This window comes from Budorcas taxicolor, unplaced genomic scaffold (genome assembly GCF_023091745.1).
Source record: "Budorcas taxicolor isolate Tak-1 unplaced genomic scaffold, Takin1.1 scaffold290, whole genome shotgun sequence".
NCBI classification, from domain to species: domain Eukaryota; kingdom Metazoa; phylum Chordata; class Mammalia; order Artiodactyla; family Bovidae; genus Budorcas; species Budorcas taxicolor.
In genome coordinates, this window is record NW_026291984.1 from 27899 (window position 1) to 54437 (window position 26539).

The 26539-nt window shown below is 71.4% G+C and overlaps 11 non-coding genes and 1 pseudogene across 11 annotated transcripts; all 12 read left to right on the top strand.

Annotated features, from left to right (window-relative positions):
* Positions 1–1571: 1571 nt before the first annotated feature.
* On the top strand, positions 1572–1690 carry LOC128071223 (5S ribosomal RNA). Its single transcript, XR_008201763.1, has one exon. It is a non-coding gene; the product is annotated as a 5S ribosomal RNA (ribosomal RNA).
* Positions 1691–3654: 1964 nt separating this feature from the next.
* LOC128071225 (5S ribosomal RNA) lies at positions 3655–3773 on the top strand. Its single transcript, XR_008201765.1, has one exon. It is a non-coding gene; the product is annotated as a 5S ribosomal RNA (ribosomal RNA).
* Positions 3774–5753: 1980 nt separating this feature from the next.
* Positions 5754–5872, top strand: LOC128071226 (5S ribosomal RNA). Its single transcript, XR_008201766.1, has one exon. It is a non-coding gene; the product is annotated as a 5S ribosomal RNA (ribosomal RNA).
* A 1977-nt stretch (positions 5873–7849) lies between these two features.
* On the top strand, positions 7850–7968 carry LOC128071227 (5S ribosomal RNA). Its single transcript, XR_008201767.1, has one exon. It is a non-coding gene; the product is annotated as a 5S ribosomal RNA (ribosomal RNA).
* A 1979-nt stretch (positions 7969–9947) lies between these two features.
* Positions 9948–10066, top strand: LOC128071228 (5S ribosomal RNA). The gene has a single exon (XR_008201768.1). It is a non-coding gene; the product is annotated as a 5S ribosomal RNA (ribosomal RNA).
* A 1976-nt stretch (positions 10067–12042) lies between these two features.
* On the top strand, positions 12043–12161 carry LOC128071229 (5S ribosomal RNA). The gene has a single exon (XR_008201769.1). It is a non-coding gene; the product is annotated as a 5S ribosomal RNA (ribosomal RNA).
* A 1975-nt stretch (positions 12162–14136) lies between these two features.
* Positions 14137–14255, top strand: LOC128071230 (5S ribosomal RNA). Its single transcript, XR_008201770.1, has one exon. It is a non-coding gene; the product is annotated as a 5S ribosomal RNA (ribosomal RNA).
* A 1981-nt stretch (positions 14256–16236) lies between these two features.
* On the top strand, positions 16237–16355 carry LOC128071231 (5S ribosomal RNA). Its single transcript, XR_008201771.1, has one exon. It is a non-coding gene; the product is annotated as a 5S ribosomal RNA (ribosomal RNA).
* A 1975-nt stretch (positions 16356–18330) lies between these two features.
* On the top strand, positions 18331–18449 carry LOC128071232 (5S ribosomal RNA). Its single transcript, XR_008201772.1, has one exon. It is a non-coding gene; the product is annotated as a 5S ribosomal RNA (ribosomal RNA).
* Positions 18450–20429: 1980 nt separating this feature from the next.
* On the top strand, positions 20430–20548 carry LOC128071233 (5S ribosomal RNA). Its single transcript, XR_008201773.1, has one exon. It is a non-coding gene; the product is annotated as a 5S ribosomal RNA (ribosomal RNA).
* A 1980-nt stretch (positions 20549–22528) lies between these two features.
* Positions 22529–22647, top strand: LOC128071234 (5S ribosomal RNA). Its single transcript, XR_008201774.1, has one exon. It is a non-coding gene; the product is annotated as a 5S ribosomal RNA (ribosomal RNA).
* A 1979-nt stretch (positions 22648–24626) lies between these two features.
* Positions 24627–24737, top strand: LOC128071215 (uncharacterized; annotated as a pseudogene).
* Positions 24738–26539: the final 1802 nt, after the last annotated feature.

Sequence of the window (26539 nt, forward strand, 5' to 3'; positions counted from 1 at the left end):
ACGCACACGCACACACACACACACACACACACACACCCTCACGCCCGCCCCCCCAGACACAGACACACCCCCCGCAGCCCAGACAGGTCAAGAGCCGGAAACCACAAGTAAGGGAGACGGAGAAAGAGGGAGAGAGAGAGACAGCAAGAGGACCACACAGGCTTCCAAAGCCCCGGCCGCCACACCCGCCCCCCTCCGCTGTGGGTATCCACCCGGCCCCCCCAGTCGACCCGACCCCACCGTCGCCCACCGACACACTCACACGCACACTCTCTCCCACACTCACCCTCTGGCCTGGGGGCGGGGGCTGGGTCTCGCCTCAGGGAGCCAAGCCGAAGGGGACCTTTGAGACCTCGGCTGCGAGGAAGTCTTGGGGTCCCCACGGGTGATTGCCAGCCCCAGGGCACCGCGTCCAGCCGGGGCTCGCCCGGCCCAAGGCTGACGCCCCCTCCCTTGCGCACGGGCCGCTCTCTGCGGTGTGTGACGGTCTGTGCCAGAGTGTCCGTCTCGGATGGGATGCCATCCCCTGTCCCCTGTCCGTCTCCCGCTTTCCGTCTCTCTGTCGGTCGCTCTGTGTCTCCCTCTCTCTGGCTCTCGCTCCCTGGGTGTGCCTGCGCGCTCGTGTCTGTCTGTCTGTCTGTCTGCATCTGCATCTGCATCTGCATCTGCATCTGCCCTCTCGCCGTCTTGGGAGCCTGTCTCTGAACCTTCATCTCTGTCCGTCTCTGTCTCTCCTGACCCCCGGCCTGCCGTCCCTTCCTCTGGCCCCGGCCTCTCACGGGTGGGTGCTGTGGCTGTGGCCCTGGCTGACGAGCTTGCGCCGGCCGGCTGTCTCGCTTGGCGTGGGTGCCTGCGAGTGTGTCTGTGTGCCTGTCCGTGTGGCTGCATGTCGCTCGTCTGCACCCTCAGCAAGGTCCTGTGCTTGGAGGGCGGCGTGGGGGCAAGGGGAGGGGGGGGGCCTCGGTAGGGCGAAGGGGCGGGGCTGACGAGCTCTGGTCGCCGGCGCTGGTGGCTGCAGGTGGGTTTGGGCACCGCGCAGGTGCCGGGCAGGATGGGCGCTCAGGGCCACGGCTGGGCTGCGCCTAGGCCCGCAGGAGGCTCAGAGGACCGCGGGCCCCAGCGGGCCCCGAGGCCCTGGGCAGCGAACGCCTTGGGGAGGTGGGCGAGGGGGTGGGGGAGGGGCGGCGGCCCCCGAGCCGGGTGGTGCCTGGAGGGTCCCAGGGTGGGAGAGCGCCAAGACCTCCGCGCCCCTCACTCCACCCTCCCCCCTACACCCCCCGGCAGGCACACCCGGCCCGGCTGCTCCCGGTCCCGGAAGCCCTGTGGTCCCCCGGGCCGGGCTGGGCCGGGCCGGCCGAGCGTTGGCCGGGGGTGACGGGGGGCGGGGGGCGGGGCGGCGTGGGCCGGCCACCGGGCCGCCGGGAGTCCGGTCGCGGGTGGTGCAGCTCAAGTGCAGCGCGCGCTCCGTGGAGAGCTGGAGAGCTGCGGCCGCCGGCTGGCCCGACCGGCGGGTCAGAGCGAAAGGCAGGCGCAGCGCAGGGCTCTTAGGGCGCCTGGCGGCCGCCGCCTCCGTCTACGGCCATACCACCCTGAACGCGCCCGATCTCGTCTGATCTCGGAAGCTAAGCAGGGTCGGGCCCGGTTAGTACTTGGATGGGAGACCGCCTGGGAATACCGGGTGCTGTAGGCTTTTTGTTGTTTCTTTTTTTCCCTGCCTGCCCTCTCCTTTAGCCCCCGGCCCCAGCCGCACCGCAAGCCGCACCTGCCGCTGGCCCCTGGCACCCCACCGCGCTCAGAGCCGCCGCCTGCCTTCCAGCCCCTCTCAGGTTGGGTGGCCGGGGCCCCGACTCCCGCTGCACACCTGGGTTGCCTCCGCGCGGCCCGCGAGCCCCTCGGCTTTCGGCGTCCAGGAAACCAGAGGAACGGCGGGGGCGGGGGCGCGGGCGCGGGGGTCTCTGTCTGGGGCTCCCTTGGCGGGCCTCAGGCAATTCTGGGCGGGGCCGGGGCCCCAGCCCCACCCCCAGACGCATCCTGGCAGGCAACGTCGCGGTCTCCCGCAGGCGCGGGCGCACCGCACACACACACGCACACGCACACACACACACACACACACACACACCCTCACGCCCGCCCCCCCAGACACAGACACACCCCCCGCAGCCCAGACAGGTCAAGAGCCGGAAACCACAAGTAAGGGAGACGGAGAAAGAGGGAGAGAGAGAGACAGCAAGAGGACCACACAGGCTTCCAAAGCCCCGGCCGCCACACCCGCCCCCCTCCGCTGTGGGTATCCACCCGGCCCCCCCAGTCGACCCGACCCCACCGTCGCCCACCGACACACTCACACGCACACTCTCTCCCACACTCACCCTCTGGCCTGGGGGCGGGGGCTGGGTCTCGCCTCAGGGAGCCAAGCCGAAGGGGACCTTTGAGACCTCGGCTGCGAGGAAGTCTTGGGGTCCCCACGGGTGATTGCCAGCCCCAGGGCACCGCGTCCAGCCGGGGCTCGCCCGGCCCAAGGCTGACGCCCCCTCCCTTGCGCACGGGCCGCTCTCTGCGGTGTGTGACGGTCTGTGCCAGAGTGTCCGTCTCGGATGGGATGCCATCCCCTGTCCCCTGTCCGTCTCCCGCTTTCCGTCTCTCTGTCGGTCGCTCTGTGTCTCCCTCTCTCTGGCTCTCGCTCCCTGGGTGTGCCTGCGCGCTCGTGTCTGTCTGTCTGTCTGTCTGCATCTGCATCTGCATCTGCATCTGCATCTGCCCTCTCGCCGTCTTGGGAGCCTGTCTCTGAACCTTCATCTCTGTCCGTCTCTGTCTCTCCTGACCCCCGGCCTGCCGTCCCTTCCTCTGGCCCCGGCCTCTCACGGGTGGGTGCTGTGGCTGTGGCCCTGGCTGACGAGCTTGCGCCGGCCGGCTGTCTCGCTTGGCGTGGGTGCCTGCGAGTGTGTCTGTGTGCCTGTCCGTGTGGCTGCATGTCGCTCGTCTGCACCCTCAGCAAGGTCCTGTGCTTGGAGGGCGGCGTGGGGGCAAGGGGAGGGGGGGGGCCTCGGTAGGGCGAAGGGGCGGGGCTGACGAGCTCTGGTCGCCGGCGCTGGTGGCTGCAGGTGGGTTTGGGCACCGCGCAGGTGCCGGGCAGGATGGGCGCTCAGGGCCACGGCTGGGCTGCGCCTAGGCCCGCAGGAGGCTCAGAGGACCGCGGGCCCCAGCGGGCCCCGAGGCCCTGGGCAGCGAACGCCTTGGGGAGGTGGGCGAGGGGGTGGGGGAGGGGCGGCGGCCCCCGAGCCGGGTGGTGCCTGGAGGGTCCCAGGGTGGGAGAGCGCCAAGACCTCCGCGCCCCTCACTCCACCCTCCCCCCTACACCCCCCGGCAGGCACACCCGGCCCGGCTGCTCCCGGTCCCGGAAGCCCTGTGGTCCCCCGGGCCGGGCTGGGCCGGGCCGGCCGAGCGTTGGCCGGGGGTGACGGGGGGCGGGGGGCGGGGCGGCGTGGGCCGGCCACCGGGCCGCCGGGAGTCCGGTCGCGGGTGGTGCAGCTCAAGTGCAGCGCGCGCTCCGTGGAGAGCTGGAGAGCTGCGGCCGCCGGCTGGCCCGACCGGCGGGTCAGAGCGAAAGGCAGGCGCAGCGCAGGGCTCTTAGGGCGCCTGGCGGCCGCCGCCTCCGTCTACGGCCATACCACCCTGAACGCGCCCGATCTCGTCTGATCTCGGAAGCTAAGCAGGGTCGGGCCCGGTTAGTACTTGGATGGGAGACCGCCTGGGAATACCGGGTGCTGTAGGCTTTTTGTTGTTTCTTTTTTTCCCTGCCTGCCCTCTCCTTTAGCCCCCGGCCCCAGCCGCACCGCAAGCCGCACCTGCCGCTGGCCCCTGGCACCCCACCGCGCTCAGAGCCGCCGCCTGCCTTCCAGCCCCTCTCAGGTTGGGTGGCCGGGGCCCCGACTCCCGCTGCACACCTGGGTTGCCTCCGCGCGGCCCGCGAGCCCCTCGGCTTTCGGCGTCCAGGAAACCAGAGGAACGGCGGGGGCGGGGGCGCGGGCGCGGGGGTCTCTGTCTGGGGCTCCCTTGGCGGGCCTCAGGCAATTCTGGGCGGGGCCGGGGCCCCAGCCCCACCCCCAGACGCATCCTGGCAGGCAACGTCGCGGTCTCCCGCAGGCGCGGGCGCACCGCACACACACACGCACACGCACACACACACACACACACACACACACACACACACACACACACCCTCACGCCCGCCCCCCCAGACACAGACACACCCCCCGCAGCCCAGACAGGTCAAGAGCCGGAAACCACAAGTAAGGGAGACGGAGAAAGAGGGAGAGAGAGAGACAGCAAGAGGACCACACAGGCTTCCAAAGCCCCGGCCGCCACACCCGCCCCCCTCCGCTGTGGGTATCCACCCGGCCCCCCCAGTCGACCCGACCCCACCGTCGCCCACCGACACACTCACACGCACACTCTCTCCCACACTCACCCTCTGGCCTGGGGGCGGGGGCTGGGTCTCGCCTCAGGGAGCCAAGCCGAAGGGGACCTTTGAGACCTCGGCTGCGAGGAAGTCTTGGGGTCCCCACGGGTGATTGCCAGCCCCAGGGCACCGCGTCCAGCCGGGGCTCGCCCGGCCCAAGGCTGACGCCCCCTCCCTTGCGCACGGGCCGCTCTCTGCGGTGTGTGACGGTCTGTGCCAGAGTGTCCGTCTCGGATGGGATGCCATCCCCTGTCCCCTGTCCGTCTCCCGCTTTCCGTCTCTCTGTCGGTCGCTCTGTGTCTCCCTCTCTCTGGCTCTCGCTCCCTGGGTGTGCCTGCGCGCTCGTGTCTGTCTGTCTGTCTGTCTGCATCTGCATCTGCATCTGCATCTGCATCTGCCCTCTCGCCGTCTTGGGAGCCTGTCTCTGAACCTTCATCTCTGTCCGTCTCTGTCTCTCCTGACCCCCGGCCTGCCGTCCCTTCCTCTGGCCCCGGCCTCTCACGGGTGGGTGCTGTGGCTGTGGCCCTGGCTGACGAGCTTGCGCCGGCCGGCTGTCTCGCTTGGCGTGGGTGCCTGCGAGCGTGTCTGTGTGCCTGTCCGTGTGGCTGCATGTCGCTCGTCTGCACCCTCAGCAAGGTCCTGTGCTTGGAGGGCGGCGTGGGGGCAAGGGGAGGGGGGGGGCCTCGGTAGGGCGAAGGGGCGGGGCTGACGAGCTCTGGTCGCCGGCGCTGGTGGCTGCAGGTGGGTTTGGGCACCGCGCAGGTGCCGGGCAGGATGGGCGCTCAGGGCCACGGCTGGGCTGCGCCTAGGCCCGCAGGAGGCTCAGAGGACCGCGGGCCCCAGCGGGCCCCGAGGCCCTGGGCAGCGAACGCCTTGGGGAGGTGGGCGAGGGGGTGGGGGAGGGGCGGCGGCCCCCGAGCCGGGTGGTGCCTGGAGGGTCCCAGGGTGGGAGAGCGCCAAGACCTCCGCGCCCCTCACTCCACCCTCCCCCCTACACCCCCCGGCAGGCACACCCGGCCCGGCTGCTCCCGGTCCCGGAAGCCCTGTGGTCCCCCGGGCCGGGCTGGGCCGGGCCGGCCGAGCGTTGGCCGGGGGTGACGGGGGGCGGGGGGCGGGGCGGCGTGGGCCGGCCACCGGGCCGCCGGGAGTCCGGTCGCGGGTGGTGCAGCTCAAGTGCAGCGCGCGCTCCGTGGAGAGCTGGAGAGCTGCGGCCGCCGGCTGGCCCGACCGGCGGGTCAGAGCGAAAGGCAGGCGCAGCGCAGGGCTCTTAGGGCGCCTGGCGGCCGCCGCCTCCGTCTACGGCCATACCACCCTGAACGCGCCCGATCTCGTCTGATCTCGGAAGCTAAGCAGGGTCGGGCCCGGTTAGTACTTGGATGGGAGACCGCCTGGGAATACCGGGTGCTGTAGGCTTTTTGTTGTTTCTTTTTTTCCCTGCCTGCCCTCTCCTTTAGCCCCCGGCCCCAGCCGCACCGCAAGCCGCACCTGCCGCTGGCCCCTGGCACCCCACCGCGCTCAGAGCCGCCGCCTGCCTTCCAGCCCCTCTCAGGTTGGGTGGCCGGGGCCCCGACTCCCGCTGCACACCTGGGTTGCCTCCGCGCGGCCCGCGAGCCCCTCGGCTTTCGGCGTCCAGGAAACCAGAGGAACGGCGGGGGCGGGGGCGCGGGCGCGGGGGTCTCTGTCTGGGGCTCCCTTGGCGGGCCTCAGGCAATTCTGGGCGGGGCCGGGGCCCCAGCCCCACCCCCAGACGCATCCTGGCAGGCAACGTCGCGGTCTCCGGCAGGCGCGGGCGCACCGCACACACACACGCACACGCACACACACACACACACACACACACACACACACACACACCCCCTCACGCCCGCCCCCCCAGACACAGACACACCCCCCGCAGCCCAGACAGGTCAAGAGCCGGAAACCACAAGTAAGGGAGACGGAGAAAGAGGGAGAGAGAGAGACAGCAAGAGGACCACACAGGCTTCCAAAGCCCCGGCCGCCACACCCGCCCCCCTCCGCTGTGGGTATCCACCCGGCCCCCCCAGTCGACCCGACCCCACCGTCGCCCACCGACACACTCACACGCACACTCTCTCCCACACTCACCCTCTGGCCTGGGGGCGGGGGCTGGGTCTCGCCTCAGGGAGCCAAGCCGAAGGGGACCTTTGAGACCTCGGCTGCGAGGAAGTCTTGGGGTCCCCACGGGTGATTGCCAGCCCCAGGGCACCGCGTCCAGCCGGGGCTCGCCCGGCCCAAGGCTGACGCCCCCTCCCTTGCGCACGGGCCGCTCTCTGCGGTGTGTGACGGTCTGTGCCAGAGTGTCCGTCTCGGATGGGATGCCATCCCCTGTCCCCTGTCCGTCTCCCGCTTTCCGTCTCTCTGTCGGTCGCTCTGTGTCTCCCTCTCTCTGGCTCTCGCTCCCTGGGTGTGCCTGCGCGCTCGTGTCTGTCTGTCTGTCTGTCTGCATCTGCATCTGCATCTGCATCTGCATCTGCCCTCTCGCCGTCTTGGGAGCCTGTCTCTGAACCTTCATCTCTGTCCGTCTCTGTCTCTCCTGACCCCCGGCCTGCCGTCCCTTCCTCTGGCCCCGGCCTCTCACGGGTGGGTGCTGTGGCTGTGGCCCTGGCTGACGAGCTTGCGCCGGCCGGCTGTCTCGCTTGGCGTGGGTGCCTGCGAGTGTGTCTGTGTGCCTGTCCGTGTGGCTGCATGTCGCTCGTCTGCACCCTCAGCAAGGTCCTGTGCTTGGAGGGCGGCGTGGGGGCAAGGGGAGGGGGGGGCCTCGGTAGGGCGAAGGGGCGGGGCTGACGAGCTCTGGTCGCCGGCGCTGGTGGCTGCAGGTGGGTTTGGGCACCGCGCAGGTGCCGGGCAGGATGGGCGCTCAGGGCCACGGCTGGGCTGCGCCTAGGCCCGCAGGAGGCTCAGAGGACCGCGGGCCCCAGCGGGCCCCGAGGCCCTGGGCAGCGAACGCCTTGGGGAGGTGGGCGAGGGGGTGGGGGAGGGGCGGCGGCCCCCGAGCCGGGTGGTGCCTGGAGGGTCCCAGGGTGGGAGAGCGCCAAGACCTCCGCGCCCCTCACTCCACCCTCCCCCCTACACCCCCCGGCAGGCACACCCGGCCCGGCTGCTCCCGGTCCCGGAAGCCCTGTGGTCCCCCGGGCCGGGCTGGGCCGGGCCGGCCGAGCGTTGGCCGGGGGTGACGGGGGGCGGGGGGCGGGGCGGCGTGGGCCGGCCACCGGGCCGCCGGGAGTCCGGTCGCGGGTGGTGCAGCTCAAGTGCAGCGCGCGCTCCGTGGAGAGCTGGAGAGCTGCGGCCGCCGGCTGGCCCGACCGGCGGGTCAGAGCGAAAGGCAGGCGCAGCGCAGGGCTCTTAGGGCGCCTGGCGGCCGCCGCCTCCGTCTACGGCCATACCACCCTGAACGCGCCCGATCTCGTCTGATCTCGGAAGCTAAGCAGGGTCGGGCCCGGTTAGTACTTGGATGGGAGACCGCCTGGGAATACCGGGTGCTGTAGGCTTTTTGTTGTTTCTTTTTTTCCCTGCCTGCCCTCTCCTTTAGCCCCCGGCCCCAGCCGCACCGCAAGCCGCACCTGCCGCTGGCCCCTGGCACCCCACCGCGCTCAGAGCCGCCGCCTGCCTTCCAGCCCCTCTCAGGTTGGGTGGCCGGGGCCCCGACTCCCGCTGCACACCTGGGTTGCCTCCGCGCGGCCCGCGAGCCCCTCGGCTTTCGGCGTCCAGGAAACCAGAGGAACGGCGGGGGCGGGGGCGCGGGCGCGGGGGTCTCTGTCTGGGGCTCCCTTGGCGGGCCTCAGGCAATTCTGGGCAGGGCCGGGGCCCCAGCCCCACCCCCAGACGCATCCTGGCAGGCAACGTCGCGGTCTCCCGCAGGCGCGGGCGCACCGCACACACACACGCACACGCACACACACACACACACACACACACACACACACACACACACACCCTCACGCCCGCCCCCCCAGACACAGACACACCCCCCGCAGCCCAGACAGGTCAAGAGCCGGAAACCACAAGTAAGGGAGACGGAGAAAGAGGGAGAGAGAGAGACAGCAAGAGGACCACACAGGCTTCCAAAGCCCCGGCCGCCACACCCGCCCCCCTCCGCTGTGGGTATCCACCCGGCCCCCCCAGTCGACCCGACCCCACCGTCGCCCACCGACACACTCACACGCACACTCTCTCCCACACTCACCCTCTGGCCTGGGGGCGGGGGCTGGGTCTCGCCTCAGGGAGCCAAGCCGAAGGGGACCTTTGAGACCTCGGCTGCGAGGAAGTCTTGGGGTCCCCACGGGTGATTGCCAGCCCCAGGGCACCGCGTCCAGCCGGGGCTCGCCCGGCCCAAGGCTGACGCCCCCTCCCTTGCGCACGGGCCGCTCTCTGCGGTGTGTGACGGTCTGTGCCAGAGTGTCCGTCTCGGATGGGATGCCATCCCCTGTCCCCTGTCCGTCTCCCGCTTTCCGTCTCTCTGTCGGTCGCTCTGTGTCTCCCTCTCTCTGGCTCTCGCTCCCTGGGTGTGCCTGCGCGCTCGTGTCTGTCTGTCTGTCTGTCTGCATCTGCATCTGCATCTGCATCTGCATCTGCCCTCTCGCCGTCTTGGGAGCCTGTCTCTGAACCTTCATCTCTGTCCGTCTCTGTCTCTCCTGACCCCCGGCCTGCCGTCCCTTCCTCTGGCCCCGGCCTCTCACGGGTGGGTGCTGTGGCTGTGGCCCTGGCTGACGAGCTTGCGCCGGCCGGCTGTCTCGCTTGGCGTGGGTGCCTGCGAGTGTGTCTGTGTGCCTGTCCGTGTGGCTGCATGTCGCTCGTCTGCACCCTCAGCAAGGTCCTGTGCTTGGAGGGCGGCGTGGGGGCAAGGGGAGGGGGGGGCCTCGGTAGGGCGAAGGGGCGGGGCTGACGAGCTCTGGTCGCCGGCGCTGGTGGCTGCAGGTGGGTTTGGGCACCGCGCAGGTGCCGGGCAGGATGGGCGCTCAGGGCCACGGCTGGGCTGCGCCTAGGCCCGCAGGAGGCTCAGAGGACCGCGGGCCCCAGCGGGCCCCGAGGCCCTGGGCAGCGAACGCCTTGGGGAGGTGGGCGAGGGGGTGGGGGAGGGGCGGCGGCCCCCGAGCCGGGTGGTGCCTGGAGGGTCCCAGGGTGGGAGAGCGCCAAGACCTCCGCGCCCCTCACTCCACCCTCCCCCCTACACCCCCTGGCAGGCACACCCGGCCCGGCTGCTCCCGGTCCCGGAAGCCCTGTGGTCCCCCGGGCCGGGCTGGGCCGGGCCGGCCGAGCGTTGGCCGGGGGTGACGGGGGGCGGGGGGCGGGGCGGCGTGGGCCGGCCACCGGGCCGCCGGGAGTCCGGTCGCGGGTGGTGCAGCTCAAGTGCAGCGCGCGCTCCGTGGAGAGCTGGAGAGCTGCGGCCGCCGGCTGGCCCGACCGGCGGGTCAGAGCGAAAGGCAGGCGCAGCGCAGGGCTCTTAGGGCGCCTGGCGGCCGCCGCCTCCGTCTACGGCCATACCACCCTGAACGCGCCCGATCTCGTCTGATCTCGGAAGCTAAGCAGGGTCGGGCCCGGTTAGTACTTGGATGGGAGACCGCCTGGGAATACCGGGTGCTGTAGGCTTTTTGTTGTTTCTTTTTTTCCCTGCCTGCCCTCTCCTTTAGCCCCCGGCCCCAGCCGCACCGCAAGCCGCACCTGCCGCTGGCCCCTGGCACCCCACCGCGCTCAGAGCCGCCGCCTGCCTTCCAGCCCCTCTCAGGTTGGGTGGCCGGGGCCCCGACTCCCGCTGCACACCTGGGTTGCCTCCGCGCGGCCCGCGAGCCCCTCGGCTTTCGGCGTCCAGGAAACCAGAGGAACGGCGGGGGCGGGGGCGCGGGCGCGGGGGTCTCTGTCTGGGGCTCCCTTGGCGGGCCTCAGGCAATTCTGGGCGGGGCCGGGGCCCCAGCCCCACCCCCAGACGCATCCTGGCAGGCAACGTCGCGGTCTCCCGCAGGCGCGGGCGCACCGCACACACACACGCACACGCACACACACACACACACACACACACACACACACACACACCCTCACGCCCGCCCCCCCAGACACAGACACACCCCCCGCAGCCCAGACAGGTCAAGAGCCGGAAACCACAAGTAAGGGAGACGGAGAAAGAGGGAGAGAGAGAGACAGCAAGAGGACCACACAGGCTTCCAAAGCCCCGGCCGCCACACCCGCCCCCCTCCGCTGTGGGTATCCACCCGGCCCCCCCAGTCGACCCGACCCCACCGTCGCCCACCGACACACTCACACGCACACTCTCTCCCACACTCACCCTCTGGCCTGGGGGCGGGGGCTGGGTCTCGCCTCAGGGAGCCAAGCCGAAGGGGACCTTTGAGACCTCGGCTGCGAGGAAGTCTTGGGGTCCCCACGGGTGATTGCCAGCCCCAGGGCACCGCGTCCAGCCGGGGCTCGCCCGGCCCAAGGCTGACGCCCCCTCCCTTGCGCACGGGCCGCTCTCTGCGGTGTGTGACGGTCTGTGCCAGAGTGTCCGTCTCGGATGGGATGCCATCCCCTGTCCCCTGTCCGTCTCCCGCTTTCCGTCTCTCTGTCGGTCGCTCTGTGTCTCCCTCTCTCTGGCTCTCGCTCCCTGGGTGTGCCTGCGCGCTCGTGTCTGTCTGTCTGTCTGTCTGCATCTGCATCTGCATCTGCATCTGCATCTGCCCTCTCGCCGTCTTGGGAGCCTGTCTCTGAACCTTCATCTCTGTCCGTCTCTGTCTCTCCTGACCCCCGGCCTGCCGTCCCTTCCTCTGGCCCCGGCCTCTCACGGGTGGGTGCTGTGGCTGTGGCCCTGGCTGACGAGCTTGCGCCGGCCGGCTGTCTCGCTTGGCGTGGGTGCCTGCGAGTGTGTCTGTGTGCCTGTCCGTGTGGCTGCATGTCGCTCGTCTGCACCCTCAGCAAGGTCCTGTGCTTGGAGGGCGGCGTGGGGGCAAGGGGAGGGGGGGGGCCTCGGTAGGGCGAAGGGGCGGGGCTGACGAGCTCTGGTCGCCGGCGCTGGTGGCTGCAGGTGGGTTTGGGCACCGCGCAGGTGCCGGGCAGGATGGGCGCTCAGGGCCACGGCTGGGCTGCGCCTAGGCCCGCAGGAGGCTCAGAGGACCGCGGGCCCCAGCGGGCCCCGAGGCCCTGGGCAGCGAACGCCTTGGGGAGGTGGGCGAGGGGGTGGGGGAGGGGCGGCGGCCCCCGAGCCGGGTGGTGCCTGGAGGGTCCCAGGGTGGGAGAGCGCCAAGACCTCCGCGCCCCTCACTCCACCCTCCCCCCTACACCCCCCGGCAGGCACACCCGGCCCGGCTGCTCCCGGTCCCGGAAGCCCTGTGGTCCCCCGGGCCGGGCTGGGCCGGGCCGGCCGAGCGTTGGCCGGGGGTGACGGGGGGCGGGGGGCGGGGCGGCGTGGGCCGGCCACCGGGCCGCCGGGAGTCCGGTCGCGGGTGGTGCAGCTCAAGTGCAGCGCGCGCTCCGTGGAGAGCTGGAGAGCTGCGGCCGCCGGCTGGCCCGACCGGCGGGTCAGAGCGAAAGGCAGGCGCAGCGCAGGGCTCTTAGGGCGCCTGGCGGCCGCCGCCTCCGTCTACGGCCATACCACCCTGAACGCGCCCGATCTCGTCTGATCTCGGAAGCTAAGCAGGGTCGGGCCCGGTTAGTACTTGGATGGGAGACCGCCTGGGAATACCGGGTGCTGTAGGCTTTTTGTTGTTTCTTTTTTTCCCTGCCTGCCCTCTCCTTTAGCCCCCGGCCCCAGCCGCACCGCAAGCCGCACCTGCCGCTGGCCCCTGGCACCCCACCGCGCTCAGAGCCGCCGCCTGCCTTCCAGCCCCTCTCAGGTTGGGTGGCCGGGGCCCCGACTCCCGCTGCACACCTGGGTTGCCTCCGCGCGGCCCGCGAGCCCCTCGGCTTTCGGCGTCCAGGAAACCAGAGGAACGGCGGGGGCGGGGGCGCGGGCGCGGGGGTCTCTGTCTGGGGCTCCCTTGGCGGGCCTCAGGCAATTCTGGGCGGGGCCGGGGCCCCAGCCCCACCCCCAGACGCATCCTGGCAGGCAACGTCGCGGTCTCCCGCAGGCGCGGGCGCACCGCACACACACACGCACACGCACACACACACACACACACACACACACCCTCACGCCCGCCCCCCCAGACACAGACACACCCCCCGCAGCCCAGACAGGTCAAGAGCCGGAAACCACAAGTAAGGGAGACGGAGAAAGAGGGAGAGAGAGAGACAGCAAGAGGACCACACAGGCTTCCAAAGCCCCGGCCGCCACACCCGCCCCCCTCCGCTGTGGGTATCCACCCGGCCCCCCCAGTCGACCCGACCCCACCGTCGCCCACCGACACACTCACACGCACACTCTCTCCCACACTCACCCTCTGGCCTGGGGGCGGGGGCTGGGTCTCGCCTCAGGGAGCCAAGCCGAAGGGGACCTTTGAGACCTCGGCTGCGAGGAAGTCTTGGGGTCCCCACGGGTGATTGCCAGCCCCAGGGCACCGCGTCCAGCCGGGGCTCGCCCGGCCCAAGGCTGACGCCCCCTCCCTTGCGCACGGGCCGCTCTCTGCGGTGTGTGACGGTCTGTGCCAGAGTGTCCGTCTCGGATGGGATGCCATCCCCTGTCCCCTGTCCGTCTCCCGCTTTCCGTCTCTCTGTCGGTCGCTCTGTGTCTCCCTCTCTCTGGCTCTCGCTCCCTGGGTGTGCCTGCGCGCTCGTGTCTGTCTGTCTGTCTGTCTGCATCTGCATCTGCATCTGCATCTGCATCTGCCCTCTCGCCGTCTTGGGAGCCTGTCTCTGAACCTTCATCTCTGTCCGTCTCTGTCTCTCCTGACCCCCGGCCTGCCGTCCCTTCCTCTGGCCCCGGCCTCTCACGGGTGGGTGCTGTGGCTGTGGCCCTGGCTGACGAGCTTGCGCCGGCCGGCTGTCTCGCTTGGCGTGGGTGCCTGCGAGTGTGTCTGTGTGCCTGTCCGTGTGGCTGCATGTCGCTCGTCTGCACCCTCAGCAAGGTCCTGTGCTTGGAGGGCGGCGTGGGGGCAAGGGGAGGGGGGGGCCTCGGTAGGGCGAAGGGGCGGGGCTGACGAGCTCTGGTCGCCGGCGCTGGTGGCTGCAGGTGGGGCTGCAGGTGGGTTTGGGCACCGCGCAGGTGCCGGGCAGGATGGGCGCTCAGGGCCACGGCTGGGCTGCGCCTAGGCCCGCAGGAGGCTCAGAGGACCGCGGGCCCCAGCGGGCCCCGAGGCCCTGGGCAGCGAACGCCTTGGGGAGGTGGGCGAGGGGGTGGGGGAGGGGCGGCGGCCCCCGAGCCGGGTGGTGCCTGGAGGGTCCCAGGGTGGGAGAGCGCCAAGACCTCCGCGCCCCTCACTCCACCCTCCCCCCTACACCCCCCGGCAGGCACACCCGGCCCGGCTGCTCCCGGTCCCGGAAGCCCTGTGGTCCCCCGGGCCGGGCTGGGCCGGGCCGGCCGAGCGTTGGCCGGGGGTGACGGGGGGCGGGGGGCGGGGCGGCGTGGGCCGGCCACCGGGCCGCCGGGAGTCCGGTCGCGGGTGGTGCAGCTCAAGTGCAGCGCGCGCTCCGTGGAGAGCTGGAGAGCTGCGGCCGCCGGCTGGCCCGACCGGCGGGTCAGAGCGAAAGGCAGGCGCAGCGCAGGGCTCTTAGGGCGCCTGGCGGCCGCCGCCTCCGTCTACGGCCATACCACCCTGAACGCGCCCGATCTCGTCTGATCTCGGAAGCTAAGCAGGGTCGGGCCCGGTTAGTACTTGGATGGGAGACCGCCTGGGAATACCGGGTGCTGTAGGCTTTTTGTTGTTTCTTTTTTTCCCTGCCTGCCCTCTCCTTTAGCCCCCGGCCCCAGCCGCACCGCAAGCCGCACCTGCCGCTGGCCCCTGGCACCCCACCGCGCTCAGAGCCGCCGCCTGCCTTCCAGCCCCTCTCAGGTTGGGTGGCCGGGGCCCCGACTCCCGCTGCACACCTGGGTTGCCTCCGCGCGGCCCGCGAGCCCCTCGGCTTTCGGCGTCCAGGAAACCAGAGGAACGGCGGGGGCGGGGGCGCGGGCGCGGGGGTCTCTGTCTGGGGCTCCCTTGGCGGGCCTCAGGCAATTCTGGGCGGGGCCGGGGCCCCAGCCCCACCCCCAGACGCATCCTGGCAGGCAACGTCGCGGTCTCCCGCAGGCGCGGGCGCACCGCACACACACACGCACACGCACACACACACACACACACACACACACACACACACACACACACACCCTCACGCCCGCCCCCCCAGACACAGACACACCCCCCGCAGCCCAGACAGGTCAAGAGCCGGAAACCACAAGTAAGGGAGACGGAGAAAGAGGGAGAGAGAGAGACAGCAAGAGGACCACACAGGCTTCCAAAGCCCCGGCCGCCACACCCGCCCCCCTCCGCTGTGGGTATCCACCCGGCCCCCCCAGTCGACCCGACCCCACCGTCGCCCACCGACACACTCACACGCACACTCTCTCCCACACTCACCCTCTGGCCTGGGGGCGGGGGCTGGGTCTCGCCTCAGGGAGCCAAGCCGAAGGGGACCTTTGAGACCTCGGCTGCGAGGAAGTCTTGGGGTCCCCACGGGTGATTGCCAGCCCCAGGGCACCGCGTCCAGCCGGGGCTCGCCCGGCCCAAGGCTGACGCCCCCTCCCTTGCGCACGGGCCGCTCTCTGCGGTGTGTGACGGTCTGTGCCAGAGTGTCCGTCTCGGATGGGATGCCATCCCCTGTCCCCTGTCCGTCTCCCGCTTTCCGTCTCTCTGTCGGTCGCTCTGTGTCTCCCTCTCTCTGGCTCTCGCTCCCTGGGTGTGCCTGCGCGCTCGTGTCTGTCTGTCTGTCTGTCTGCATCTGCATCTGCATCTGCATCTGCATCTGCCCTCTCGCCGTCTTGGGAGCCTGTCTCTGAACCTTCATCTCTGTCCGTCTCTGTCTCTCCTGACCCCCGGCCTGCCGTCCCTTCCTCTGGCCCCGGCCTCTCACGGGTGGGTGCTGTGGCTGTGGCCCTGGCTGACGAGCTTGCGCCGGCCGGCTGTCTCGCTTGGCGTGGGTGCCTGCGAGTGTGTCTGTGTGCCTGTCCGTGTGGCTGCATGTCGCTCGTCTGCACCCTCAGCAAGGTCCTGTGCTTGGAGGGCGGCGTGGGGGCAAGGGGAGGGGGGGGCCTCGGTAGGGCGAAGGGGCGGGGCTGACGAGCTCTGGTCGCCGGCGCTGGTGGCTGCAGGTGGGTTTGGGCACCGCGCAGGTGCCGGGCAGGATGGGCGCTCAGGGCCACGGCTGGGCTGCGCCTAGGCCCGCAGGAGGCTCAGAGGACCGCGGGCCCCAGCGGGCCCCGAGGCCCTGGGCAGCGAACGCCTTGGGGAGGTGGGCGAGGGGGTGGGGGAGGGGCGGCGGCCCCCGAGCCGGGTGGTGCCTGGAGGGTCCCAGGGTGGGAGAGCGCCAAGACCTCCGCGCCCCTCACTCCACCCTCCCCCCTACACCCCCCGGCAGGCACACCCGGCCCGGCTGCTCCCGGTCCCGGAAGCCCTGTGGTCCCCCGGGCCGGGCTGGGCCGGGCCGGCCGAGCGTTGGCCGGGGGTGACGGGGGGCGGGGGGCGGGGCGGCGTGGGCCGGCCACCGGGCCGCCGGGAGTCCGGTCGCGGGTGGTGCAGCTCAAGTGCAGCGCGCGCTCCGTGGAGAGCTGGAGAGCTGCGGCCGCCGGCTGGCCCGACCGGCGGGTCAGAGCGAAAGGCAGGCGCAGCGCAGGGCTCTTAGGGCGCCTGGCGGCCGCCGCCTCCGTCTACGGCCATACCACCCTGAACGCGCCCGATCTCGTCTGATCTCGGAAGCTAAGCAGGGTCGGGCCCGGTTAGTACTTGGATGGGAGACCGCCTGGGAATACCGGGTGCTGTAGGCTTTTTGTTGTTTCTTTTTTTCCCTGCCTGCCCTCTCCTTTAGCCCCCGGCCCCAGCCGCACCGCAAGCCGCACCTGCCGCTGGCCCCTGGCACCCCACCGCGCTCAGAGCCGCCGCCTGCCTTCCAGCCCCTCTCAGGTTGGGTGGCCGGGGCCCCGACTCCCGCTGCACACCTGGGTTGCCTCCGCGCGGCCCGCGAGCCCCTCGGCTTTCGGCGTCCAGGAAACCAGAGGAACGGCGGGGGCGGGGGCGCGGGCGCGGGGGTCTCTGTCTGGGGCTCCCTTGGCGGGCCTCAGGCAATTCTGGGCGGGGCCGGGGCCCCAGCCCCACCCCCAGACGCATCCTGGCAGGCAACGTCGCGGTCTCCCGCAGGCGCGGGCGCACCGCACACACACACGCACACGCACACACACACACACACACACACACACACACACACACCCCCTCACGCCCGCCCCCCCAGACACAGACACACCCCCCGCAGCCCAGACAGGTCAAGAGCCGGAAACCACAAGTAAGGGAGACGGAGAAAGAGGGAGAGAGAGAGACAGCAAGAGGACCACACAGGCTTCCAAAGCCCCGGCCGCCACACCCGCCCCCCTCCGCTGTGGGTATCCACCCGGCCCCCCCAGTCGACCCGACCCCACCGTCGCCCACCGACACACTCACACGCACACTCTCTCCCACACTCACCCTCTGGCCTGGGGGCGGGGGCTGGGTCTCGCCTCAGGGAGCCAAGCCGAAGGGGACCTTTGAGACCTCGGCTGCGAGGAAGTCTTGGGGTCCCCACGGGTGATTGCCAGCCCCAGGGCACCGCGTCCAGCCGGGGCTCGCCCGGCCCAAGGCTGACGCCCCCTCCCTTGCGCACGGGCCGCTCTCTGCGGTGTGTGACGGTCTGTGCCAGAGTGTCCGTCTCGGATGGGATGCCATCCCCTGTCCCCTGTCCGTCTCCCGCTTTCCGTCTCTCTGTCGGTCGCTCTGTGTCTCCCTCTCTCTGGCTCTCGCTCCCTGGGTGTGCCTGCGCGCTCGTGTCTGTCTGTCTGTCTGTCTGCATCTGCATCTGCATCTGCATCTGCATCTGCCCTCTCGCCGTCTTGGGAGCCTGTCTCTGAACCTTCATCTCTGTCCGTCTCTGTCTCTCCTGACCCCCGGCCTGCCGTCCCTTCCTCTGGCCCCGGCCTCTCACGGGTGGGTGCTGTGGCTGTGGCCCTGGCTGACGAGCTTGCGCCGGCCGGCTGTCTCGCTTGGCGTGGGTGCCTGCGAGTGTGTCTGTGTGCCTGTCCGTGTGGCTGCATGTCGCTCGTCTGCACCCTCAGCAAGGTCCTGTGCTTGGAGGGCGGCGTGGGGGCAAGGGGAGGGGGGGGCCTCGGTAGGGCGAAGGGGCGGGGCTGACGAGCTCTGGTCGCCGGCGCTGGTGGCTGCAGGTGGGTTTGGGCACCGCGCAGGTGCCGGGCAGGATGGGCGCTCAGGGCCACGGCTGGGCTGCGCCTAGGCCCGCAGGAGGCTCAGAGGACCGCGGGCCCCAGCGGGCCCCGAGGCCCTGGGCAGCGAACGCCTTGGGGAGGTGGGCGAGGGGGTGGGGGAGGGGCGGCGGCCCCCGAGCCGGGTGGTGCCTGGAGGGTCCCAGGGTGGGAGAGCGCCAAGACCTCCGCGCCCCTCACTCCACCCTCCCCCCTACACCCCCCGGCAGGCACACCCGGCCCGGCTGCTCCCGGTCCCGGAAGCCCTGTGGTCCCCCGGGCCGGGCTGGGCCGGGCCGGCCGAGCGTTGGCCGGGGGTGACGGGGGGCGGGGGGCGGGGCGGCGTGGGCCGGCCACCGGGCCGCCGGGAGTCCGGTCGCGGGTGGTGCAGCTCAAGTGCAGCGCGCGCTCCGTGGAGAGCTGGAGAGCTGCGGCCGCCGGCTGGCCCGACCGGCGGGTCAGAGCGAAAGGCAGGCGCAGCGCAGGGCTCTTAGGGCGCCTGGCGGCCGCCGCCTCCGTCTACGGCCATACCACCCTGAACGCGCCCGATCTCGTCTGATCTCGGAAGCTAAGCAGGGTCGGGCCCGGTTAGTACTTGGATGGGAGACCGCCTGGGAATACCGGGTGCTGTAGGCTTTTTGTTGTTTCTTTTTTTCCCTGCCTGCCCTCTCCTTTAGCCCCCGGCCCCAGCCGCACCGCAAGCCGCACCTGCCGCTGGCCCCTGGCACCCCACCGCGCTCAGAGCCGCCGCCTGCCTTCCAGCCCCTCTCAGGTTGGGTGGCCGGGGCCCCGACTCCCGCTGCACACCTGGGTTGCCTCCGCGCGGCCCGCGAGCCCCTCGGCTTTCGGCGTCCAGGAAACCAGAGGAACGGCGGGGGCGGGGGCGCGGGCGCGGGGGTCTCTGTCTGGGGCTCCCTTGGCGGGCCTCAGGCAATTCTGGGCGGGGCCGGGGCCCCAGCCCCACCCCCAGACGCATCCTGGCAGGCAACGTCGCGGTCTCCCGCAGGCGCGGGCGCACCGCACACACACACGCACACGCACACACACACACACACACACACACACACACACACACACACACCCTCACGCCCGCCCCCCCAGACACAGACACACCCCCCGCAGCCCAGACAGGTCAAGAGCCGGAAACCACAAGTAAGGGAGACGGAGAAAGAGGGAGAGAGAGAGACAGCAAGAGGACCACACAGGCTTCCAAAGCCCCGGCCGCCACACCCGCCCCCCTCCGCTGTGGGTATCCACCCGGCCCCCCCAGTCGACCCGACCCCACCGTCGCCCACCGACACACTCACACGCACACTCTCTCCCACACTCACCCTCTGGCCTGGGGGCGGGGGCTGGGTCTCGCCTCAGGGAGCCAAGCCGAAGGGGACCTTTGAGACCTCGGCTGCGAGGAAGTCTTGGGGTCCCCACGGGTGATTGCCAGCCCCAGGGCACCGCGTCCAGCCGGGGCTCGCCCGGCCCAAGGCTGACGCCCCCTCCCTTGCGCACGGGCCGCTCTCTGCGGTGTGTGACGGTCTGTGCCAGAGTGTCCGTCTCGGATGGGATGCCATCCCCTGTCCCCTGTCCGTCTCCCGCTTTCCGTCTCTCTGTCGGTCGCTCTGTGTCTCCCTCTCTCTGGCTCTCGCTCCCTGGGTGTGCCTGCGCGCTCGTGTCTGTCTGTCTGTCTGTCTGCATCTGCATCTGCATCTGCATCTGCATCTGCCCTCTCGCCGTCTTGGGAGCCTGTCTCTGAACCTTCATCTCTGTCCGTCTCTGTCTCTCCTGACCCCCGGCCTGCCGTCCCTTCCTCTGGCCCCGGCCTCTCACGGGTGGGTGCTGTGGCTGTGGCCCTGGCTGACGAGCTTGCGCCGGCCGGCTGTCTCGCTTGGCGTGGGTGCCTGCGAGTGTGTCTGTGTGCCTGTCCGTGTGGCTGCATGTCGCTCGTCTGCACCCTCAGCAAGGTCCTGTGCTTGGAGGGCGGCGTGGGGGCAAGGGGAGGGGGGGGGCCTCGGTAGGGCGAAGGGGCGGGGCTGACGAGCTCTGGTCGCCGGCGCTGGTGGCTGCAGGTGGGTTTGGGCACCGCGCAGGTGCCGGGCAGGATGGGCGCTCAGGGCCACGGCTGGGCTGCGCCTAGGCCCGCAGGAGGCTCAGAGGACCGCGGGCCCCAGCGGGCCCCGAGGCCCTGGGCAGCGAACGCCTTGGGGAGGTGGGCGAGGGGGTGGGGGAGGGGCGGCGGCCCCCGAGCCGGGTGGTGCCTGGAGGGTCCCAGGGTGGGAGAGCGCCAAGACCTCCGCGCCCCTCACTCCACCCTCCCCCCTACACCCCCCGGCAGGCACACCCGGCCCGGCTGCTCCCGGTCCCGGAAGCCCTGTGGTCCCCCGGGCCGGGCTGGGCCGGGCCGGCCGAGCGTTGGCCGGGGGTGACGGGGGGCGGGGGGCGGGGCGGCGTGGGCCGGCCACCGGGCCGCCGGGAGTCCGGTCGCGGGTGGTGCAGCTCAAGTGCAGCGCGCGCTCCGTGGAGAGCTGGAGAGCTGCGGCCGCCGGCTGGCCCGACCGGCGGGTCAGAGCGAAAGGCAGGCGCAGCGCAGGGCTCTTAGGGCGCCTGGCGGCCGCCGCCTCCGTCTACGGCCATACCACCCTGAACGCGCCCGATCTCGTCTGATCTCGGAAGCTAAGCAGGGTCGGGCCCGGTTAGTACTTGGATGGGAGACCGCCTGGGAATACCGGGTGCTGTAGGCTTTTTGTTGTTTCTTTTTTTCCCTGCCTGCCCTCTCCTTTAGCCCCCGGCCCCAGCCGCACCGCAAGCCGCACCTGCCGCTGGCCCCTGGCACCCCACCGCGCTCAGAGCCGCCGCCTGCCTTCCAGCCCCTCTCAGGTTGGGTGGCCGGGGCCCCGACTCCCGCTGCACACCTGGGTTGCCTCCGCGCGGCCCGCGAGCCCCTCGGCTTTCGGCGTCCAGGAAACCAGAGGAACGGCGGGGGCGGGGGCGCGGGCGCGGGGGTCTCTGTCTGGGGCTCCCTTGGCGGGCCTCAGGCAATTCTGGGCGGGGCCGGGGCCCCAGCCCCACCCCCAGACGCATCCTGGCAGGCAACGTCGCGGTCTCCCGCAGGCGCGGGCGCACCGCACACACACACGCACACGCACACACACACACACACACACACACACACACACACACACACACCCTCACGCCCGCCCCCCCAGACACAGACACACCCCCCGCAGCCCAGACAGGTCAAGAGCCGGAAACCACAAGTAAGGGAGACGGAGAAAGAGGGAGAGAGAGAGACAGCAAGAGGACCACACAGGCTTCCAAAGCCCCGGCCGCCACACCCGCCCCCCTCCGCTGTGGGTATCCACCCGGCCCCCCCAGTCGACCCGACCCCACCGTCGCCCACCGACACACTCACACGCACACTCTCTCCCACACTCACCCTCTGGCCTGGGGGCGGGGGCTGGGTCTCGCCTCAGGGAGCCAAGCCGAAGGGGACCTTTGAGACCTCGGCTGCGAGGAAGTCTTGGGGTCCCCACGGGTGATTGCCAGCCCCAGGGCACCGCGTCCAGCCGGGGCTCGCCCGGCCCAAGGCTGACGCCCCCTCCCTTGCGCACGGGCCGCTCTCTGCGGTGTGTGACGGTCTGTGCCAGAGTGTCCGTCTCGGATGGGATGCCATCCCCTGTCCCCTGTCCGTCTCCCGCTTTCCGTCTCTCTGTCGGTCGCTCTGTGTCTCCCTCTCTCTGGCTCTCGCTCCCTGGGTGTGCCTGCGCGCTCGTGTCTGTCTGTCTGTCTGTCTGCATCTGCATCTGCATCTGCATCTGCATCTGCCCTCTCGCCGTCTTGGGAGCCTGTCTCTGAACCTTCATCTCTGTCCGTCTCTGTCTCTCCTGACCCCCGGCCTGCCGTCCCTTCCTCTGGCCCCGGCCTCTCACGGGTGGGTGCTGTGGCTGTGGCCCTGGCTGACGAGCTTGCGCCGGCCGGCTGTCTCGCTTGGCGTGGGTGCCTGCGAGTGTGTCTGTGTGCCTGTCCGTGTGGCTGCATGTCGCTCGTCTGCACCCTCAGCAAGGTCCTGTGCTTGGAGGGCGGCGTGGGGGCAAGGGGAGGGGGGGGGCCTCGGTAGGGCGAAGGGGCGGGGCTGACGAGCTCTGGTCGCCGGCGCTGGTGGCTGCAGGTGGGTTTGGGCACCGCGCAGGTGCCGGGCAGGATGGGCGCTCAGGGCCACGGCTGGGCTGCGCCTAGGCCCGCAGGAGGCTCAGAGGACCGCGGGCCCCAGCGGGCCCCGAGGCCCTGGGCAGCGAACGCCTTGGGGAGGTGGGCGAGGGGGTGGGGGAGGGGCGGCGGCCCCCGAGCCGGGTGGTGCCTGGAGGGTCCCAGGGTGGGAGAGCGCCAAGACCTCCGCGCCCCTCACTCCACCCTCCCCCCTACACCCCCCGGCAGGCACACCCGGCCCGGCTGCTCCCGGTCCCGGAAGCCCTGTGGTCCCCCGGGCCGGGCTGGGCCGGGCCGGCCGAGCGTTGGCCGGGGGTGACGGGGGGCGGGGGGCGGGGCGGCGTGGGCCGGCCACCGGGCCGCCGGGAGTCCGGTCGCGGGTGGTGCAGCTCAAGTGCAGCGCGCGCTCCGTGGAGAGCTGGAGAGCTGCGGCCGCCGGCTGGCCCGACCGGCGGGTCAGAGCGAAAGGCAGGCGCAGCGCAGGGCTCTTAGGGCGCCTGGCGGCCGCCGCCTCCGTCTACGGCCATACCACCCTGAACGCGCCCGATCTCGTCTGATCTCGGAAGCTAAGCAGGGTCGGGCCCGGTTAGTACTTGGATGGGAGACCGCCTGGGAATACCGGGTGCTGTAGGCTTTTTGTTGTTTCTTTTTTTCCCTGCCTGCCCTCTCCTTTAGCCCCCGGCCCCAGCCGCACCGCAAGCCGCACCTGCCGCTGGCCCCTGGCACCCCACCGCGCTCAGAGCCGCCGCCTGCCTTCCAGCCCCTCTCAGGTTGGGTGGCCGGGGCCCCGACTCCCGCTGCACACCTGGGTTGCCTCCGCGCGGCCCGCGAGCCCCTCGGCTTTCGGCGTCCAGGAAACCAGAGGAACGGCGGGGGCGGGGGCGCGGGCGCGGGGGTCTCTGTCTGGGGCTCCCTTGGCGGGCCTCAGGCAATTCTGGGCGGGGCCGGGGCCCCAGCCCCACCCCCAGACGCATCCTGGCAGGCAACGTCGCGGTCTCCCGCAGGCGCGGGCGCACCGCACACACACACGCACACGCACACACACACACACACACACACACACACACACACACACACACCTCACGCCCGCCCCCCCAGACACAGACACACCCCCCGCAGCCCAGACAGGTCAAGAGCCGGAAACCACAAGTAAGGGAGACGGAGAAAGAGGGAGAGAGAGAGACAGCAAGAGGACCACACAGGCTTCCAAAGCCCCGGCCGCCACACCCGCCCCCCTCCGCTGTGGGTATCCACCCGGCCCCCCCAGTCGACCCGACCCCACCGTCGCCCACCGACACACTCACACGCACACTCTCTCCCACACTCACCCTCTGGCCTGGGGGCGGGGGCTGGGTCTCGCCTCAGGGAGCCAAGCCGAAGGGGACCTTTGAGACCTCGGCTGCGAGGAAGTCTTGGGGTCCCCACGGGTGATTGCCAGCCCCAGGGCACCGCGTCCAGCCGGGGCTCGCCCGGCCCAAGGCTGACGCCCCCTCCCTTGCGCACGGGCCGCTCTCTGCGGTGTGTGACGGTCTGTGCCAGAGTGTCCGTCTCGGATGGGATGCCATCCCCTGTCCCCTGTCCGTCTCCCGCTTTCCGTCTCTCTGTCGGTCGCTCTGTGTCTCCCTCTCTCTGGCTCTCGCTCCCTGGGTGTGCCTGCGCGCTCGTGTCTGTCTGTCTGTCTGTCTGCATCTGCATCTGCATCTGCATCTGCATCTGCCCTCTCGCCGTCTTGGGAGCCTGTCTCTGAACCTTCATCTCTGTCCGTCTCTGTCTCTCCTGACCCCCGGCCTGCCGTCCCTTCCTCTGGCCCCGGCCTCTCACGGGTGGGTGCTGTGGCTGTGGCCCTGGCTGACGAGCTTGCGCCGGCCGGCTGTCTCGCTTGGCGTGGGTGCCTGCGAGTGTGTCTGTGTGCCTGTCCGTGTGGCTGCATGTCGCTCGTCTGCACCCTCAGCAAGGTCCTGTGCTTGGAGGGCGGCGTGGGGGCAAGGGGAGGGGGGGGGCCTCGGTAGGGCGAAGGGGCGGGGCTGACGAGCTCTGGTCGCCGGCGCTGGTGGCTGCAGGTGGGTTTGGGCACCGCGCAGGTGCCGGGCAGGATGGGCGCTCAGGGCCACGGCTGGGCTGCGCCTAGGCCCGCAGGAGGCTCAGAGGACCGCGGGCCCCAGCGGGCCCCGAGGCCCTGGGCAGCGAACGCCTTGGGGAGGTGGGCGAGGGGGTGGGGGAGGGGCGGCGGCCCCCGAGCCGGGTGGTGCCTGGAGGGTCCCAGGGTGGGAGAGCGCCAAGACCTCCGCGCCCCTCACTCCACCCTCCCCCCTACACCCCCCGGCAGGCACACCCGGCCCGGCTGCTCCCGGTCCCGGAAGCCCTGTGGTCCCCCGGGCCGGGCTGGGCCGGGCCGGCCGAGCGTTGGCCGGGGGTGACGGGGGGCGGGGGGCGGGGCGGCGTGGGCCGGCCACCGGGCCGCCGGGAGTCCGGTCGCGGGTGGTGCAGCTCAAGTGCAGCGCGCGCTCCGTGGAGAGCTGGAGAGCTGCGGCCGCCGGCTGGCCCGACCGGCGGGTCAGAGCGAAAGGCAGGCGCAGCGCAGGGCTCTTAGGGCGCCTGGCGGCCGCCGCCTCCGTCTACGGCCATACACGCGCCCGATCTCGTCTGATCTCGGAAGCTAAGCAGGGTCGGGCCCGGTTAGTACTTGGATGGGAGACCGCCTGGGAATACCGGGTGCTGTAGGCTTTTTGTTGTTTCTTTTTTTCCCTGCCTGCCCTCTCCTTTAGCCCCCGGCCCCAGCCGCACCGCAAGCCGCACCTGCCGCTGGCCCCTGGCACCCCACCGCGCTCAGAGCCGCCGCCTGCCTTCCAGCCCCTCTCAGGTTGGGTGGCCGGGGCCCCGACTCCCGCTGCACACCTGGGTTGCCTCCGCGCGGCCCGCGAGCCCCTCGGCTTTCGGCGTCCAGGAAACCAGAGGAACGGCGGGGGCGGGGGCGCGGGCGCGGGGGTCTCTGTCTGGGGCTCCCTTGGCGGGCCTCAGGCAATTCTGGGCGGGGCCGGGGCCCCAGCCCCACCCCCAGACGCATCCTGGCAGGCAACGTCGCGGTCTCCCGCAGGCGCGGGCGCACCGCACACACACACGCACACGCACACACACACACACACACACACACACACACACACACACCCTCACGCCCGCCCCCCCAGACACAGACACACCCCCCGCAGCCCAGACAGGTCAAGAGCCGGAAACCACAAGTAAGGGAGACGGAGAAAGAGGGAGAGAGAGAGACAGCAAGAGGACCACACAGGCTTCCAAAGCCCCGGCCGCCACACCCGCCCCCCTCCGCTGTGGGTATCCACCCGGCCCCCCCAGTCGACCCGACCCCACCGTCGCCCACCGACACACTCACACGCACACTCTCTCCCACACTCACCCTCTGGCCTGGGGGCGGGGGCTGGGTCTCGCCTCAGGGAGCCAAGCCGAAGGGGACCTTTGAGACCTCGGCTGCGAGGAAGTCTTGGGGTCCCCACGGGTGATTGCCAGCCCCAGGGCACCGCGTCCAGCCGGGGCTCGCCCGGCCCAAGGCTGACGCCCCCTCCCTTGCGCACGGGCCGCTCTCTGCGGTGTGTGACGGTCTGTGCCAGAGTGTCCGTCTCGGATGGGATGCCATCCCCTGTCCCCTGTCCGTCTCCCGCTTTCCGTCTCTCTGTCGGTCGCTCTGTGTCTCCCTCTCTCTGGCTCTCGCTCCCTGGGTGTGCCTGCGCGCTCGTGTCTGTCTGTCTGTCTGTCTGCATCTGCATCTGCATCTGCATCTGCATCTGCCCTCTCGCCGTCTTGGGAGCCTGTCTCTGAACCTTCATCTCTGTCCGTCTCTGTCTCTCCTGACCCCCGGCCTGCCGTCCCTTCCTCTGGCCCCGGCCTCTCACGGGTGGGTGCTGTGGCTGTGGCCCTGGCTGACGAGCTTGCGCCGGCCGGCTGTCTCGCTTGGCGTGGGTGCCTGCGAGTGTGTCTGTGTGCCTGTCCGTGTGGCTGCATGTCGCTCGTCTGCACCCTCAGCAAGGTCCTGTGCTTGGAGGGCGGCGTGGGGGCAAGGGGAGGGGGGGGGCCTCGGTAGGGCGAAGGGGCGGGGCTGACGAGCTCTGGTCGCCGGCGCTGGTGGCTGCAGGTGGGTTTGGGCACCGCGCAGGTGCCGGGCAGGATGGGCGCTCAGGGCCACGGCTGGGCTGCGCCTAGGCCCGCAGGAGGCTCAGAGGACCGCGGGCCCCAGCGGGCCCCGAGGCCCTGGGCAGCGAACGCCTTGGGGAGGTGGGCGAGGGGGTGGGGGAGGGGCGGCGGCCCCCGAGCCGGGTGGTGCCTGGAGGGTCCCAGGGTGGGAGAGCGCCAAGACCTCCGCGCCCCTCACTCCACCCTCCCCCCTACACCCCCCGGCAGGCACACCCGGCCCGGCTGCTCCCGGTCCCGGAAGCCCTGTGGTCCCCCGGGCCGGGCTGGGCCGGGCCGGCCGAGCGTTGGCCGGGGGTGACGGGGGGCGGGGGGCGGGGCGG